Raw genomic sequence first — 16,981 nt, forward strand, 5'->3', positions numbered from 1 at the left:
AAAGACGATGACATTCCCGAAAGGGTAAATCCTAAGAATTCACTATCAACATAACTAGTGTAACCACTAGAGATGAGGAAGAAGGCAAGGACAGCTCACCTGACCCAATGTACTCTTCTGGTATCAGAGGCATGTTACCGGAGACTGATGGTGTATATCACCACATCAGATTAAGGCAAAGAGCATCGATTCCTTTTGACTATTCCTTCCTCCAAACAAAAACATTGCAGGCTCTATCTCAAGTGGACCAACCTACTTCTAGTGACGCCAATTCTGCCATAGCATCAAATGCAACACTAGTTCAAGTCAAGAACGACAATGAATGGTAGACGTGACGGACAAGAAGATTTTTTTGCTCAAATGGCATCTCAAAAGAGAGCTTTGGATGAGCAATTTGAACATTTGAAAAAAAATGTTTGAGCAACTCCTATTAGCATCTCAACCTTACCCAAGCCCTTCAAAGGGGAAAAAGTCAATTGACGAATACTTTCCAAAAAGAAGACCAAGCGCATCAAGATGATGCAGATTCTGATCACTTAGGATCAGAAACATTGGCACCCCTGAAGCTAAGCAAGGAAGCAAAGGCCTTGGAGAACATCCAAAAATAGCTCAATGTTCTTTTTCAGTAAATGAGCTCAAGAAGGTTAGAATTATTCGACCATATCCTATTGAGTGGGACACAGTTCCCTATCTGATAAAATTTAAGCCATCAACATTTCACACATTTGATGGTAAAGTTCTCCAAACCAACACAACTATTTTTTTACCGACAAACTAGGATTGTTGTGCGTAACGACGCTATTAAGGCATGACTTTTCATTGGCACTCTCCGGGGGGTAGCCTTCGATTGGTTTCAGAATCTGCTTGAGGGTTCAATCAAATCTTGAGCAGATTTAGAATCAAAGTTTCTCTCACAATTCCATGAGGAACAGTCTGATATTACCATGGCCAAACTCCTCTCTGAAAATCAAAGTGAAAATGAGATGGTCAGGAAATTCATCGAGAGATACCGCGACCTGGCATTAGGATCTCAAGGTATGGCTTTGCTGATGTTACTTTAACTTGTCAGCACAATTTTGTGGGATGAATAGAAGCTCACATGGACACTGTTACAGCCTACACATGGAAGGATTTGATGTAACAAGCTCAGATTGCAGAAAAAATCATCAGAACATTTCAACAAATTTAAGTCCCGCACCAACTTCAAGGGAAATAAAGGTAAACAAGAGCAGACCTCCCAATCGAAAGCTAAATAAATTTTCGCGGCCGAGGTCCAAAACCCCAACAATCAGAAAAAGAAATCAAGGAAGAATGTTCAATGGAGCTACTCACTCAAAGGCAAACATATAATGGCTATCTTCTATATTCTCAACAAGGGTGATCAGTTGAAACTTCCCAAAGCCTAACATCCTGAAGAAATTAGCAAGATTGATGACCTAACTATTGTCTTTATCACAAAATGTTAGGACACCTAACAAAGAACTGTTACATGCTCAAGAATAAAATTTAGAGTTTTATCGAGTTAGGAATCCTCAAGCTCAAGGCTGAACAAAAGAAAGTCACTACAATATGACAACTCTCCAATTTGGCTCCATGTCAGAAATTCAAGCCTAAGATGGCGTTGTCCCCATTCCTACTGGTAGGATGGAAGTGGTCAATTACGACCAATAAAACTAACAAAGCTAAGGCTTAGTCCCTCTCACTACAGCAAAAGAAGAAATAATGTGGGTACATCCCAATCTTCTCCAAGACTAGAATTAGACCCTTCCGAAGTCCAAGACAGAGTGCAAGATGAAGTCCTATAATTCCATATCTGCAATCATTGGAGAGGAATCTCTCCAAATCTATTCACTCATTGATTTAGAGGAACAGAAAGTTATCATGGTAGGGATGAGATCCAGCCGAGATTATTTGAAAAATTACAATCAGCCGGGACCCTCAAAGTTGCCTAAATCAACCAAGCAAAAATAGACTCGGTTTGACAAGGTATTGTAGCGCCCCTCAGTCGATCCCAAAATCCCATTCTAGTACGATATCATAGCCTAATTAGCCAATATCCCGGCTCGTATAACCTTATTCAAACTCTACATTTGTCGAAGGAAATGAGAATGGCTTGGAAGGAAGCTTTGAACGATAGTGAGGCGCTCCTCGCCCACATGATTAAGCCTCCTCAGAATGAAGAATATAAACAGTGCTATCAGTGCCAACGACATGCGCCTTGTATCACTTTTACTCTAGAAGACATGCTCATCATAGACCACTATCATAACTGACCCCTTTACTATATTGGGTATGTCGGGTTGGCAACAGTCGAGAGGATTCACATCGATCCAGGCTTTGTGTTGAGCATAATTCACAGGAGACTCTTGAGCTTTTTAGGTATTTCTCTTCATAAGCTCTCAAAGACTTCCACCACTATATTCGGCTTCAACTCGAGTAATAGTCGATCTCTTGGGAAGATTCGACTTAAATGTTAGATTGGTGATTTAAAGATGGAAGTCACTTGTTATGTCATTAACGTCGAAACACCTTACAGCCTTCTCCTCAGATGACTGTGGATCCATTCCAACATGCTCATCCCCTCAACACTTCATCAGTGCTTCAAATACGTTGATGGTGAGGGGGTCCAACAAAGAATTGAAGCTGAAAAGTATCCTTTTAAGGGAGTAGAGAATTAGTTTATCGGCTCTATCTCGTACGATAAAAATCATACAGTTGAGATTTTCCTTCCCAATGATGAGGACAGTGGTAATGAAGCAGACAACAAGCAAGATCTTGATGCTGATCTGATTTGGTAAATAGATCCACTTGTGATTCCCTCAGGGATCTATGTATTGACTAGTCAGCCAGAGATCAGGCGACTGAATCTTTAATAAAGAAGAGTTTTCTTACGACTACTTTTTAGACTCCGAGTGTGAAAACTCAAGAGTCGAAAACATTAATGTTTAGGCTAACCTTAGAACCAGCATGGTACCTACCAATAAGCGAGTAGTACTCAGCTCATAAGCAGCTAGGTAACTCAAGAGATATCACTTTCACGATCCAACCTAAAAGAGGCGCCCTAAATCCAATTATCTTTGAAAAAGTTGAGTAACAACCTCACTAATCAAGCTCGGATGAAGAAGCTGAAGGAGTACGATAATTCTCCTGTTACAGCCAACAATCTCAGCACATAATGGCCAAAGTGGAATATAGGCTCACTGCTAAGCGAGGATTGAATTTGAATCAAGGACCAAGAGTTCCTATTATCCCCTTTACACCAGATGGAGAGGCTTTCGATTACTTTAATTAGAACAAACATGGACTCGGTTACATCTCTCCTAAGGCCAAGTCACAAATAGGACTAGCATCTGACACTTTCTAAGTAGTTCTTCAGATACGTCCAACTGGATTCTGACATCAGCCTTGGAGCCAAGCTGTAAAACCCCGAAAAATTTCTATAATGTATATATGTATATATATGTGTGAATTAGTAATAGTAGATAATTCCCTTGTGATAAATAACTATATAAGCATAAGATATATATGTGTATCAGAGTTTGGGAGCCCAGCAGGTGTCTGCAAGTGAGAGAAATTGAGTGAGTTGGCGATCAGCAGGTAAAATGCCATCAGCAGGCATTTTTGTGCTGATCGGTCGACCGGCGCGGTCGACCGGCGCGGTCGACCGATCAGCGATCAGAGAGATTACCAGGTTTTGGTTTCGGGTTTTTAGTTGTTGGGTTTTGGGTTTCGGGTCGGGTTGGGGAGTTGGTATTTATACCAACTCAACCCAGGAGAGATCTCCTCAGCCCCAAACGTAAACCCTAGCCCCCTCTCTTCTTCCTCAAAACCCTAACTGGATTTTGGCAACCTGGGAGCAGTCCTTGGGGATTTTCGGCAGATCGTGGGTTTTCAGCGAAGGGGATCAACATCTTACAGATCTAGGGCATTATCAGCAACCAAGGCGAGTAATTTCTCGCCCAACCCCCACCCCCTTTGGTTTAAACATCAAGAACTGAGTTTTTATTGGATTTATGGAGCCAAATTCGTATCTTTGTTTAGCTAATAGTTTACTATAGCCTAGAATATGGGTTTGGGGCTTAATATGTTGTCAAAACTCACCCATGCCCTGTTAAAGAAGATCTAGATCTGAGTTTTTGCCTAAAAGAGTTTCAAACATCTTTACAGCTTTTAAAACGATTTGGATTTGTTTCTCATGGATTTAAGATCTTGAAAATATAGATTTCAAACTTTGGTTTTGGTTGTGTATTTTCAGTATGATCCCATTTTTATCAAATACCCATGTTATCGAAATCTTTGGTTCCAGGTTTTAGCAGCTGACAGAACCCAGGTAGGGTTCTGTTCGCTCGGCGGTCGACCGACGCGGTCGACCGCTGAGCTCGAGTCAGGGCTTCGGTCGACCGCGTCATTTATTCGGTCGACCGCTATTTGATTTCGGTCGACCGCGTCATTTTTCGGTCGACCGCGATGTCTGGTCGGTCGACCGATATTCCTGGCGGTCGACCGTCCTGATTTGTATCAGAGTTCGGTCGACCGTATCGTCGGTCGAAGCCGGCCGACGCCTCTGTTGCTACGATTTCCAGAATTTTGGTGTTTTTTGGGTATTTTTATACATATTGAGCTGTGGTGTCTAGGTCATGGCGTTGTATCTGACACGTACTTGTTATTAGCCCCACTCACTGTGTGCCAGATTCAAGCATGATAGATGACTGAGGGTATGAATTTGGGACCATATACCCGATTTTGTGTTAGTTTAAAACATTGATGAGAGGTTGGATCAGCTTATATTTCGTTGGGACTTCAAGTTTTAATGATCGGTAGTAGTGGCGCGCGTCACTTGTATTTAGCTAATGGATATTTGCGCCTACAGGATAGGTTAGGTCGCTCCTAGGTGTTGTTGGTACTATGAATATGGCCAAATTCAAAGGTACATCTTCCGGCAGATTTGACTAGGATAGATACCGTCTGATAGCTCAGTCCTGGACTTGGGAGGTGTTGTAGGCAGCAACTATGGTCCTCATTCTTGAGGTAAGGCTTTACTTAATAGGATTTCGCGAAAATTAGAACGATAGTCAGAATTGTGAGACGAGTTCTGGACACTAGGTTCTTACTTCAGTTTTGAGCAGGGTGTGATTATTGTACGCCAGAAGATCTATGCACAGACAATGAGACCAGCTGATTGATTCGGCAGATATTCTGTGGATACGCTACGACTATAGATTGAGAGGATAATTGAGGACAAGGTCCACACCATCACACAATATATGTAATGAAATATTGTGATAGTTAAGCGTGTTGACTCAATATGTCAAGCCACAGGTATAAGGAAGGTCTTTGTGAGGATAATATGCTCTGGTGTTTGACTCGTATTTCTTTATTATTATTTCTGTAGCTTAGAACAGCTCGGTTTGGTGTTTAGAGATTTACAATTTGAGAATACAGGAGGCGTGACTATACATGAGGGTAGTCCTGTGTGGTGGATTATCTCATTCGCTCACGATTCTCGTACCTACTAGCTCTCGTGGTTGTAAAATTTACTGGAGGTTACTAAAGGATAACCGCGGTCTTTTAGTAGGAGTCAATGATTTTAGATCTATTATATATTAATCTGTTATTATTCATATACAAACGGAGCCTTGTCCCTTGGGGTTGGTTGTGATGTTAGCTCGCTAGGGTTTGCGGCTTTGACGGCCTCGTTGCCGTGCAGCCTGAGCCCCTATACTTAAGGCTCAGGCTGAGGCAGAGCACGGAGAGCACCGAGGTTGGATAGCGGACCACAATTAGTGTTCAGGATGCCGTTCATTTACCTTTCTTATTGTCTCATATGGATATTTATATTTCTTTGTGCTCTTCGGATTCACTGTATTGTGAGGTTAGGACAATTTGATGGGTATTTATTATCTAAGAAGTTTGTAAAGGCTGTGAGGCCTTATTTAACAACTTATTGTCAGACTGTTTGTATTTGAGACTTATCAAGTATTGGTTCAATTGTCATCTACTCAGTCATTCTGTGATTCTATGTTTACTTCTATGTTGTTGTCAGCGCATTGATGAGTATTTATGTGACTAGTTATCCATTTCATCACGTATTAGGCCTACGTAATTGTCTTTTATCACATGTTTTTTGTTACCCTGGACATGATTTGGATTATTTAGGGCACTACGTTGTTATAAGAGGCAGTCTACTAAGATACCCCGAGTATGTTAATAATTGTTGTGGATAGGATAGAATAGTAATTAATATACGGCATCGGTGGGGTGGGTCGCAGGATTCAGCAATGGTAATTGACATCGGTCATATAGTTTCACCTCGGACATGGGCAGCGGTTGGTGATAGAACCCAGGGGCGTCACATCTCAAGCTTGGCGAATTCAGAGAATGTGGAAGGGCTAACATGGTGTGCAATACAATTAACCCTTATGGCATCTTGATGAATATAAGGTGCTGAGAGAGTCGTTTTGAAGAGGATATCTAAAGGGAATGATATTCCCATTTGGCAAAACATGCCGGTGGGTATGCTTTCTGAAAGATAAGTAGGTGATGTCCGATGTTCACTTTGAAAGTCAGTGTTATTATTTCGTCATACCACCGAAGAGGGTAAGTGGTTGCAAAATATATAACTATACGGCGATGAAGGTCAAGGTACGACCCTCAAGGCCCACTGCTTTATTAACAGTGAACGGTTATCAATCCGATGCATAGAGAATATGAGAGAAGCCCTAATAGCTCTCCATTTGGGAATACTGTTGACATCTTGCGCCTGGGGTAAGGTTACGAAGACGTGACCCTGGAGTCTTATGAGGATCCCCAGACGTAAGAACCGTACACTCTTGCCTTAAACATCTGACACCTAATGTTTAAACGCAGGAGCAAATCAACCAATGATACGCTGTCCATCCAAGATTCATGGAGGCAAATCAATTTGAAAAAAAATTCTCTAATAAACTCATTGGCAGGATAAGTGGAGTTACACTCGTGAAGAATTAACATCCTGATCGCTACTAGCATCGTTGAAGGTGAAGAAAAATAATGGCAAAGAATCCAGATCTGTATTGATTTCAGGGATCTTAATCTATTTGTCAAGGATGAATTCCGCTACTCCTTCATGGATGTCATGGTTGAGCAATACATGCGTGTATGAGAGGATGTCACTAATGAATGAGAAATATTTTAGATACAATCAAATTAAGTATGCATCCAGATGACCAGAAGCATACTACTTTTAGGAGCAGCCCTAAGATATTCTTATTAACAGTAATACGCCTTTGGCTTGAATTTACTGAGAGCAACATAATAACCATAGCTAATGATATAGATTTTCTATGAGTAATTTGCGCAATATGGTGGAGTGCTAATGTCCGACGACCTCGCCCTTTAACAATTCGCACTCGACCGATCAGCGATCAGAGAGATTACCAGGTTTTGGTTTCGGGTTTTTAGTTGTTGGGTTTTGGGTTTCGGGTCGGGTTGGGGAGTTGGTATTTATACCAACTCAACCCAGGAGAGATCTCCTCAGCCCCAAACGTAAACCCTAGCCCCCTCTCTTCTTCCTCAAAACCCTAACTGGATTTTGGCAATCTGGGAGCAGTCCTTGGGGATTTTCGGCAGATCGTGGGTTTTCAGCGAAGGGGATCAACATCTTACAGATCTAGGGCATTATCAGCAACCAAGGCGAGTAATTTCTCGCCCAACCCCCACCCCCTTTGGTTTAAACATCAAGAACTGAGTTTTTATTGGATTTATGGAGCCAAATTCGTATCTTTGTTTAGCTAATAGTTTACTATAGCCTAGAATATGGGTTTGGGGCTTAATATGTTGTCAAAACTCACCCATGCCCTGTTAAAGAAGATCTAGATCTGAGTTTTTGCCTAAAAGAGTTTCAAACATCTTTACAGCTTTTAAAACGATTTGGATTTGTTTCTCATGGATTTAAGATCTTGAAAATATAGATTTCAAACTTTGGTTTTGGTTGTGTATTTTCAGTATGATCCCATTTTTATCAAATACCCATGTTATCGAAATCTTTGGTTCCAGGTTTTAGCAGCTGACAGAACCCAGGTAGGGTTCTGTTCGCTCGGCGGTCGACCGACGCGGTCGACCGCTGAGCTCGAGTCAGGGCTTCGGTCGACCGCGTCATTTATTCGGTCGACCGCTATTTGATTTCGGTCGACCGCGTCATTTTTCGGTCGACCGCGATGTCTGGTCGGTCGACCGATATTCCTGGCGGTCGACCGTCCTGATTTGTATCAGAGTTCGGTCGACCGTATCGGTCGACCGCCGACCCTCTGTTGCAGATTTCCAGATTTGGTGTTTTTGGGTATTTTTACTCCTATTCGGGGTTTTGTCTGGTTTATCTGACCTAGTTATTAGCCCCACTATGTGTCCATGCATGATAGATGACCTGAGGGTATGAATTTGGGACACATATACCGATTTGGTTATGAAAACTGATAAGTAGATTTCACTACATACTTGTGGCGGCCTTATGCAAATCCCTACAGTCCTCGTGTTGGACTATAATCCATAAGAAGTCCTCGTGTTGGACTATAATCCCTCTCAGTCCTCGTGTTGGACAACTGCCATTTATTCCATGAGTTTGGAAAACTACGATAGTTGGACCTTGCATCGGACATGGTTCTTCTTCCTGCGTGTGATTATTGTACCACATTTCACAACATACTGATTATGCAAATTTTGTACCACACTTATGAAGGTATTGACACAATATTTATGTAATAAATATTGTGATATTTACGTTGACTATATCACCACACTGTAATTATGCTCTGGTGTTTGCTGTATTTCTTTTATTATTATTTCTGTACTAGAACCTCGGGTTTGGTGGTTAGAGATTTACAATTTGAGATACAAGGTATATACATGAGGGTTTCCTTGTTTGGATTATTTCGCTCGACGTACCTATGCTCGTGTTGTAAATTTCTGAATACTAAAACCCTCTTTAGTAGGATCAATGATTTTAGATCTATTATATATTATCTGTATTTTCATATACAACGAGCCTTGTCCCCTTGGGGTTGGTTGTGATGTTACTCGCTAGCGCTTTGACGCTCGTTGCCCCTCCCCCTTTCAGGTCACGAGCCAGGAGCACGGAGAGCCGCAGGTTGATAGCGGACCACATTAGTGTTCAGCTTTACTTTCTAGCTATGTATTATTTTCTTTGGTCTCCACTGTAGTGAGGTTAGACATTTGAGGGTATTATTCTAGAAGTTGTAAAGGCTGTGAGCCTTATTTCCTTATTGTCAGATGTTTGTATTTGAGACTTATCAAGTATTTCAGTTTATCTACTCAGATCTTGACTATGTACTTCTATGTTGTTGGATGATGAGATATTTATGTGACTATTATCATTTCATCAGTATTCCTCGTAATGTCTTTTACCTGTTTTGTACCTACACCAGTTGTTGACTCTACTAGATAGATGTTAATTGTGATGGTGAAACATGTTATTGCACGGTGTGGTGCATAGCAGGTTTGACATCCTAGGTTTCACCTCGGACTGCAGCCTTGTGTGAACCCAGGGGCGTCACACAAGCTTGGCGAATTCACGGCTAACATGGTGTCATACAATTTAACTATGGATCTTGATGAATATAAAGTGTTTGAAGATTCTAAAGATGATTCATGGGCAAAACATCCTGGAAAGTAGTGGGAGTCACACTTTGAAGTCAGTGAACCATCCACCGAAGATAAAGTGGTTCAAATAAACATAGGCGATGAAGTCAATCCCAAGCCCATCTTTATCAGTGAAAGTTTATCATCCGCTGAGAAAGAAGAACTAATAGCTCTCCTTTGGGAATACTTTGACATCTTCGCCTGGAGTTACGAAGACGTGCCTAGTTTAGATCCCAACGTAGCCGTACATCGCCTTAACATCGACCCTAATGTTAAACCAGAGCAACAACAATGATGCTTCCATCCTAAATTCATGGAGCAAATCAAGAAAAAAAATCTATAAACTCATTGAATAATGGATTCACTCGTGAAGAATAACATCCTGATCGGCTAGCTAGCATCGTGAAGGTGAAGAAAAATAATGGCAAGATCCAGATCTGTATTGATTTCAGGGATCTTAATCTTATTTGTCCAAAGGATGAATTCCCTCTCCTTATCATGGATGTCATGGTTGACAATACATGCGTGTATGAGAGGATGTCACTAATGAATGAGATTTTTAGATACAATCAAATTAAGATGCATCCAGATGACCAGAAGCATACTACTTTTAGGACACCCTTAAGAGTATTCTATTATACAGTAATACCCTTTGGCTTGAAAATTACTAGAGCAACATATAACCATACTATGAATATGATTTTCTATGAGAATTTGCGCAATATGGTGGAGTGCTATGTCGACGACTTTACAATCAAGAGTCATCACAAACAAGACCATGTCAATGACTTGAGAACGGTGTGCGAAATCATGAGAAAACATCAATTCAAGATGAATCCAGCTAACTCTCTTCTGGGGGTATCATCAGGTAAATTCTTGAAGTTTATTATAACATCCAAAAGAATATACATGTCAATCCTGAATAAGTGAAAGTCATCTGAGAGATGCTGCTTCCAAGAAATCTTAAAGAACTTAGAGGTTTGTTTATAAGGACAATTAGCCTTCATCCTCAGGCTCATTGCTAATTTATCCAAAAAATGTCAACTATTTTAAAGGCTGATGAAGAAAGGTGTATCGTTCATTTGGGATGATGCTTGTCAGGAAGCTTTCAATAAGATCAACGGTTATATGACAAAGCCATCTAATCTAGTTGCACCAGTATCAGGCAAACCATTCTTGACCTACGTTAGGGAAATAGATCATTCTCTCAGACCACTTTTTACCAAGAAAAATAACAATGGCCATGAGCAAGCTATTTTCTACCTTATCCAGACTATGGTTGGTGCAAAGAGTCGCTACAATCCAGTTGAAAAGGAATGTCTAGTATTGGGCTTCAGAATTCAAAAGATGTGAGACTACCTCACTAGTCAATCCATCACGTCATCTCAAGAGTCAATCCTCTACAGATACTCATGACGAAGCCCATATTGCTAATTTCTAGATTAGCTAAAAGGTTAGGCAATAGCTAACTTTTTGGCAAACCACCCCATCCCCGAATCTTCTAAACTCTGTGAAGACATTTGGGATGAAGTATTTGACTCAAATGCTATCTCAAGCCACTAAATATAGCAATTTTACTTTGACGGTGCGTCAAGACGCAACCATAGAGGAACAATTGTTGCAAGAGTGGGGGTAGTGCCAATCATCCTCACGAATATAATCTTTCTCGGGCTTATTCATTGACCAAGCCATGCTTTAACAATGTGGCCAAGTATAATGCTCACATAATTGGCCTGCAACTTGCTCAAGATACGAGCGTCAAATACCTTGAAGCTTATGCTGATTCTAAATTGATCGTCAACTAGATCAAAGGAGAATATAAGGTCTACCACAACGACCTTATACCCTACCATGAGGCGGCAGTGAAGCTCACTTAATCCTTAGAAGGCTTCTATATCAGTTATGTATCCCACCTCGAAAATACCCATGCAGATGCTTTAGCATCCTTTGTAGCCACTGTTGCCTTAACACCTAAATCTACTAGGCGCATCATAGTGGCTAGCCATCAAATATACTCCCCAGAGAAAATTTTGGAAGCTAATGACGTACATGTTATGCCAACTCATTTCGAGACTAATGATTGGCATTTCTCAATTGTTAATTATATCTTTCATGAAATATTACTTGATAATCCGAAACAAGCAATCTCTATCCAAAGAAGGGATTTACGCTTCTTCTATGATTTTTCTATGCAGACTTTGTATCGTCAATCATTCAACGATGTTATGCTCCTATGTTTATCACCAAGTGAAGCTCAAGAAGCATTGGCCCATGACGGTACATGTGGAACTTATTAACTAGGTCCCAAACTTTAGGACCGACTTTGTCGTCTAGGCTATTACTAGCTAATAATGATAGCAGATACTGTGGCTTATGCTAAACGATGTCATGCATGTCAAGTCCATGCTGATTTTCTACACCAACATTTGGAAGAATTGCATCCGACTATCGCCTTGTAGCCATTCAAAACATGGAGTATGGACATCATCGGACCAATCAGTTCCGCTAAAGGCTATCGATTCGTTCTGTTCATTACTGATTACTTCTCTAAGTGGGCCAAAGCAGTTCCACTCGGAGAAGTTGAGACATCTCATGTGATCAAATTCTTGAAACATCACATAATTCAGCTCCCTAGAAAGATTGTCCATTCTTTAAATTTTGCAACAGTTTAGAATTCAAGATGTGGGTTCTACGCCATACAACCTAGCTACTAATGGTCTAGCTGAAACTTTTAATAAAACCATCATCAAACTTCTGAAGAAATTCGTCTCCTCCAACAAATGAGATTGGGATGAGAAACTCAGAGAGTGTTAATTTATAGGCTTATCGAACAAAAATCTACACTCCCACTGGCTCCATGCCTTTTTTCCTTGGTCTACGAATGTGAAGATGTGACACCATTAGAAATTTAGATGCCTTCATTAAGAATCACTTTTGCCGAGAAGATGACGACTGAAGAACATCATCAAAAGCAGATCCAAGAACTAGAGGTGTTAGATGAGCTGAGACTTCAATCTCAGCAACGAATTGAGATCTACTTGTCATGAATCTTAAGAGCCTTGAATAGGAGACTCAAGTAACAATCCTTCAAAGAATGCGACCTAGTCTTATGTGTTCATCAACCCATGGTCATGATGCACAAGACTAAAGATGAATTCTAACCCAAATGGAGAGGCCCATTCATAGTAAAGACAGTTTACTCAAATGGAGCATATCGCCTAATTGACCAAAATGGCAATAAGCTCATGGCGCCAATTAACGGGAAGTTTCTTAAGAAATATTACCTTTGATCTTGGCCAATATTATCTCCCCATAGAGATTTTGATCATATTTAAATTTTCACCTTTGACCATAAATATTAATCATCCCAATCAAAATCCCTAACGAGTCATCAAGTTAACATTATACCTTTGTTTGGCCCTAAATGTCTTATCATGGTCATGTTATCATTGCACCTCTGAACGGCTTCCATTCTAATGATTCGATTAGTTAGCATTACACCTCTATTGGACCATTTCGTTGACTGGTTAGCATTACACCTTTGTTGACTTATCTTTTCGGATTCGACCAGTTAACATTACACATTTGTTAATCTGCTCTTGCAAAAAAAATTGATTAGTTAATATTACACTTCCAATGATTTCCTATCGTTAAGTTAACACTACACTTCCAAATGGTAGTCGTCCTTTGGACTTTTCAAATTGACTAGTTAACATTACACCTCTGTCACTCATTTCACTTGACACGTTATCATTACACCGCTATCAAATATCATAATATTGTCATGTTAACATTACACCCCTGAACAATGCCAACTCGATCAAAATTGATATGTTAACACTGCACCTCTATAAGTTTGATTCTATCATTTTCCTCCCTAGCAAAGAAGTCGTTACGATATGTTAACATTACACCTCTATTGTATACAAATCAAAGAAATAAAAGTTCTTTTATTATTGAAAAAGCCAACCTGTTACAAATATTTTAATGGGAATACGGATAAAACGCGCGTATTAGTGCAATAAACTTATATATAGTATCTGTACTATGAATAATACCAGTACTTATGAATAGTATCCGTATGTATGAATAGTAGTAGTAACAGTATACGTATGTACGAATAGTAACAGCATTTATGAATAGTAACAGTACTTATGAATAGTAACAGTAATTTTGATGGTGTACAGATATGTATAGTTCTAGCCAGCAAGATTATGTCTTTAGGGATTTGATCTAATATTCTATTCATCAATTTTTCATCAATATCATGTCTTTTCTTTATTTTTAGGATTTGATCTAAAATTCTATTCATTATTTTTTATCAAGATCAAAACTAACTAGGGATGAGTTTGGAAATAAATGAACTTGCCTTTATTGATCTCTGAATTTGGAATCTCTATCTATTTCTGCTCTTCGAATAGCCAAAATATCATTCCTCTTTTCCACTCTTTTCTTCCTCTCCGTTTCTCTCTTTCTCTATCCTCTTTCTCTCTCTCTCCTCTTTCTCTCTCTTCTTTCTCTCTTTCTACCGTGTGAGGAGAGTGTAAGGGGAGGGGGGTATTTATAGAGTGATGAGAGGAGGGTTAGTGAGAGGGGGGGTAGGTGGAATAGGGTTAGGTGGAATAGGGTTAGGTGGAATAAAATAAAATACGTAATATTTTATATTATTTAAAAATAGGATTTCAGACTTTGTTTTTAGAAAGCAACAAAAAATTACCATAGCACCATCTCTATATTCTAAGATCAATGGTGCAAACCACACATCCATCTGATCAATAGAAAAATTATTAAAAATACAAATACGACAGATGCCATTAGACTCACGATACCGTTCTCAAAATTGTGTTTCAGTCTCCGTTATCAGAACGTAACGAAACTTTAACCACAGCACGGTCTCAAAACTCTAAGATAAATTACATAGACCTCGCATCCATCTGATCAACAAAAAAATTACTAAAAATGAAATAGTGAAATTTGAATAGTATTTTATTATTTAAAATTAGGTTTTAGTCTTTGTGGTCAGAACTCAATGAAACTTTACCCGCAGTATGATCTGGACATTCTAAGATCAATACGATAAATCTCGTGCCCATCTGATAAAAAAATTACTAAAATTAAAATAATAACAGTTTTTAGTAGACTCACGATACTGAGACTAAAACTGCGAATTGATCTTAAATCGATTCCAATCTAATCCATTCATCCCCGAATGATCATCAATCATAATAAAATTTATTTATTATTATTTAAAATTATTTTTCAAATTTGTAGGGTTTTATAGTGAGTGTCCTGAATCTTTAGAGGTTCGGACTAAAGGACGATGACGTGCTCAAAGGGGTAGAGCACACATATTCACTGTCAACATGACAAGTGTAACTTTCAAAGATGAGATAGAAAGCACAGATAGCTTACCCGATCCAGTGCATTCTCCTGGCATCAGATACATACTACTAAAAGCTGGGGCAACACTAGGTTAAGAAGAAGAGTGGCGATTCCTTTCAACTACTCTTTTGTCCTAATGCGGACATCACAAACTTCATCTCGGGTGAACCAACCCACCTCTAGCGATGCAAAATCTACCATAGCATCAAACATAACCCCTAGTTCAAGTCAAGAATGAAGGTGGGAGGTCGATATGACAGACAAGGATGATATTCTCACTCAAATGGTAGCTCAAAAGTAGGACTCAGATGAGCGGATTAGACGTTTGGAAGAAATGGTTAAACAACTATTGTTGGCATCTCAACATCAATCAAGTTCTTCTAAAGGGAAAAGGCCAATCGTCGAAGATCCCTTAGAAGAAGATCAAAATCATCAAGATGACACAGATTCTTAACACGTAACATTAGAAGCAATGCTATCTTCAAAGACAAACAAGAAAGCAAAAGCCTTGGAGAAAATTCAAAAGCAGCTCATTGTCCCGTCTTAATGAAGTGAGCTCAAGAAGGTTGGAATCACCCGACCTTATCCCGTCGAGTGGGACATGGTTCCTTATCTAATGAAATTCAAGCCGCTAACATTACATACTTTCAATTGCAAAGGCTTCCTGAACCAATATATCTACTACTTGCATCAGCAAATTAGAAATGTAGTAGGCAATGATGCCATAAAGGCATGTCTATTCGTTGGCACCATCTAGGGGGTAGCCTTTGATTGGTTCTGAATCGAAGGCTCAATCAGACCATGGACAGATTTACAATCAAAGTTCCTCTTATAGTTCCATGAGGAGCAATTCGATGTTACTTTGGTTAAACTCCTTTCCGATAAGTAAAACAGAAGTGAGACGGTCAGAGAATATGTCGAAAGATACTGCAATATAACATTACGATGTTGAGACATGCCTCTTTCGATATTACTTCAAACTTGCCGGCACAATTTTGTAGCATGAATTAAAGCTCACATGGGTGCTATTACTACCCAGACATGGAAAGATTTGATGAAACATGCTAAGATAGCAGAAAAATCATCAGAACATTTCAAGAAGTTTGAGCCTGGAACCAACTTTAAGGGAAACAAAGACAAACAAGGGTAGACTTCACAACTGAAGGCTAAAGAGACTTTCACGGTTAAGGTTTAAAATCCTAATAACAACCAGTAAAAAGAGTTAAGGAAAAACTTTTAATGTGGTTATTCATTCAAAGATGAACATACAATCGCCATCTTTCATGTGCTCAAGAAAGGGAGTCATCTGAAGCTCCCAGAAGCTCAACGCTTCGAAGAAGTTGGAAAGATCGATAACTCGAACTATTGCCTTTTATCACAGAATGTTGCTACATCCGACGAAGAACTACTACATCCTCAAGGATAAGATACAGACATTTGTCGAATCAGGAATTCTCAAACTCAAACCGGAGTAAAAGAAAGTCACCGCCAACATGGTGACTCTCCATTTTGGCTCCATGCCAGAAATCCGCTAACATGGTGACTCTCCAATTTGGTTCCATGCTAGAAATCCAAGCTCAAATGACATTGTCCCTATTCCTACTACAAGGATGGAGGTGGTAAATTATGACCGCTAGAACCAGTAAAGCCAAGGCTTGATCCCTCTTACTACGGCGAAAGGCAAAATAATATTAGTACATTCTGACCTTCTTTAGGGTGAGAGTTGGACTCTTCAAAAGTCCAAAACAAACAAAAGATGAAGACTTGCAACATTATCTCCACCCATCGAAGAAGAGTCTCTGCATGTCACTTCACTCACTGATTTAGAGGGATAAAAAGTGGCCATGACAGGAACGAGGTCCGACACAGATTACTTAAGGGATTACAATCAGCCCAGACATCCAAATAACCAGAACTGACCAAGCAAAAGGAGATTTGATTCGACAAGGCCTTACAACATTCTGTA

Source organism: Asparagus officinalis, chromosome 7 (genome assembly GCF_001876935.1).
Source record: "Asparagus officinalis chromosome 7, Aspof.V1, whole genome shotgun sequence".
Taxonomy (NCBI): Eukaryota; Viridiplantae; Streptophyta; class Magnoliopsida; order Asparagales; family Asparagaceae; genus Asparagus; species Asparagus officinalis.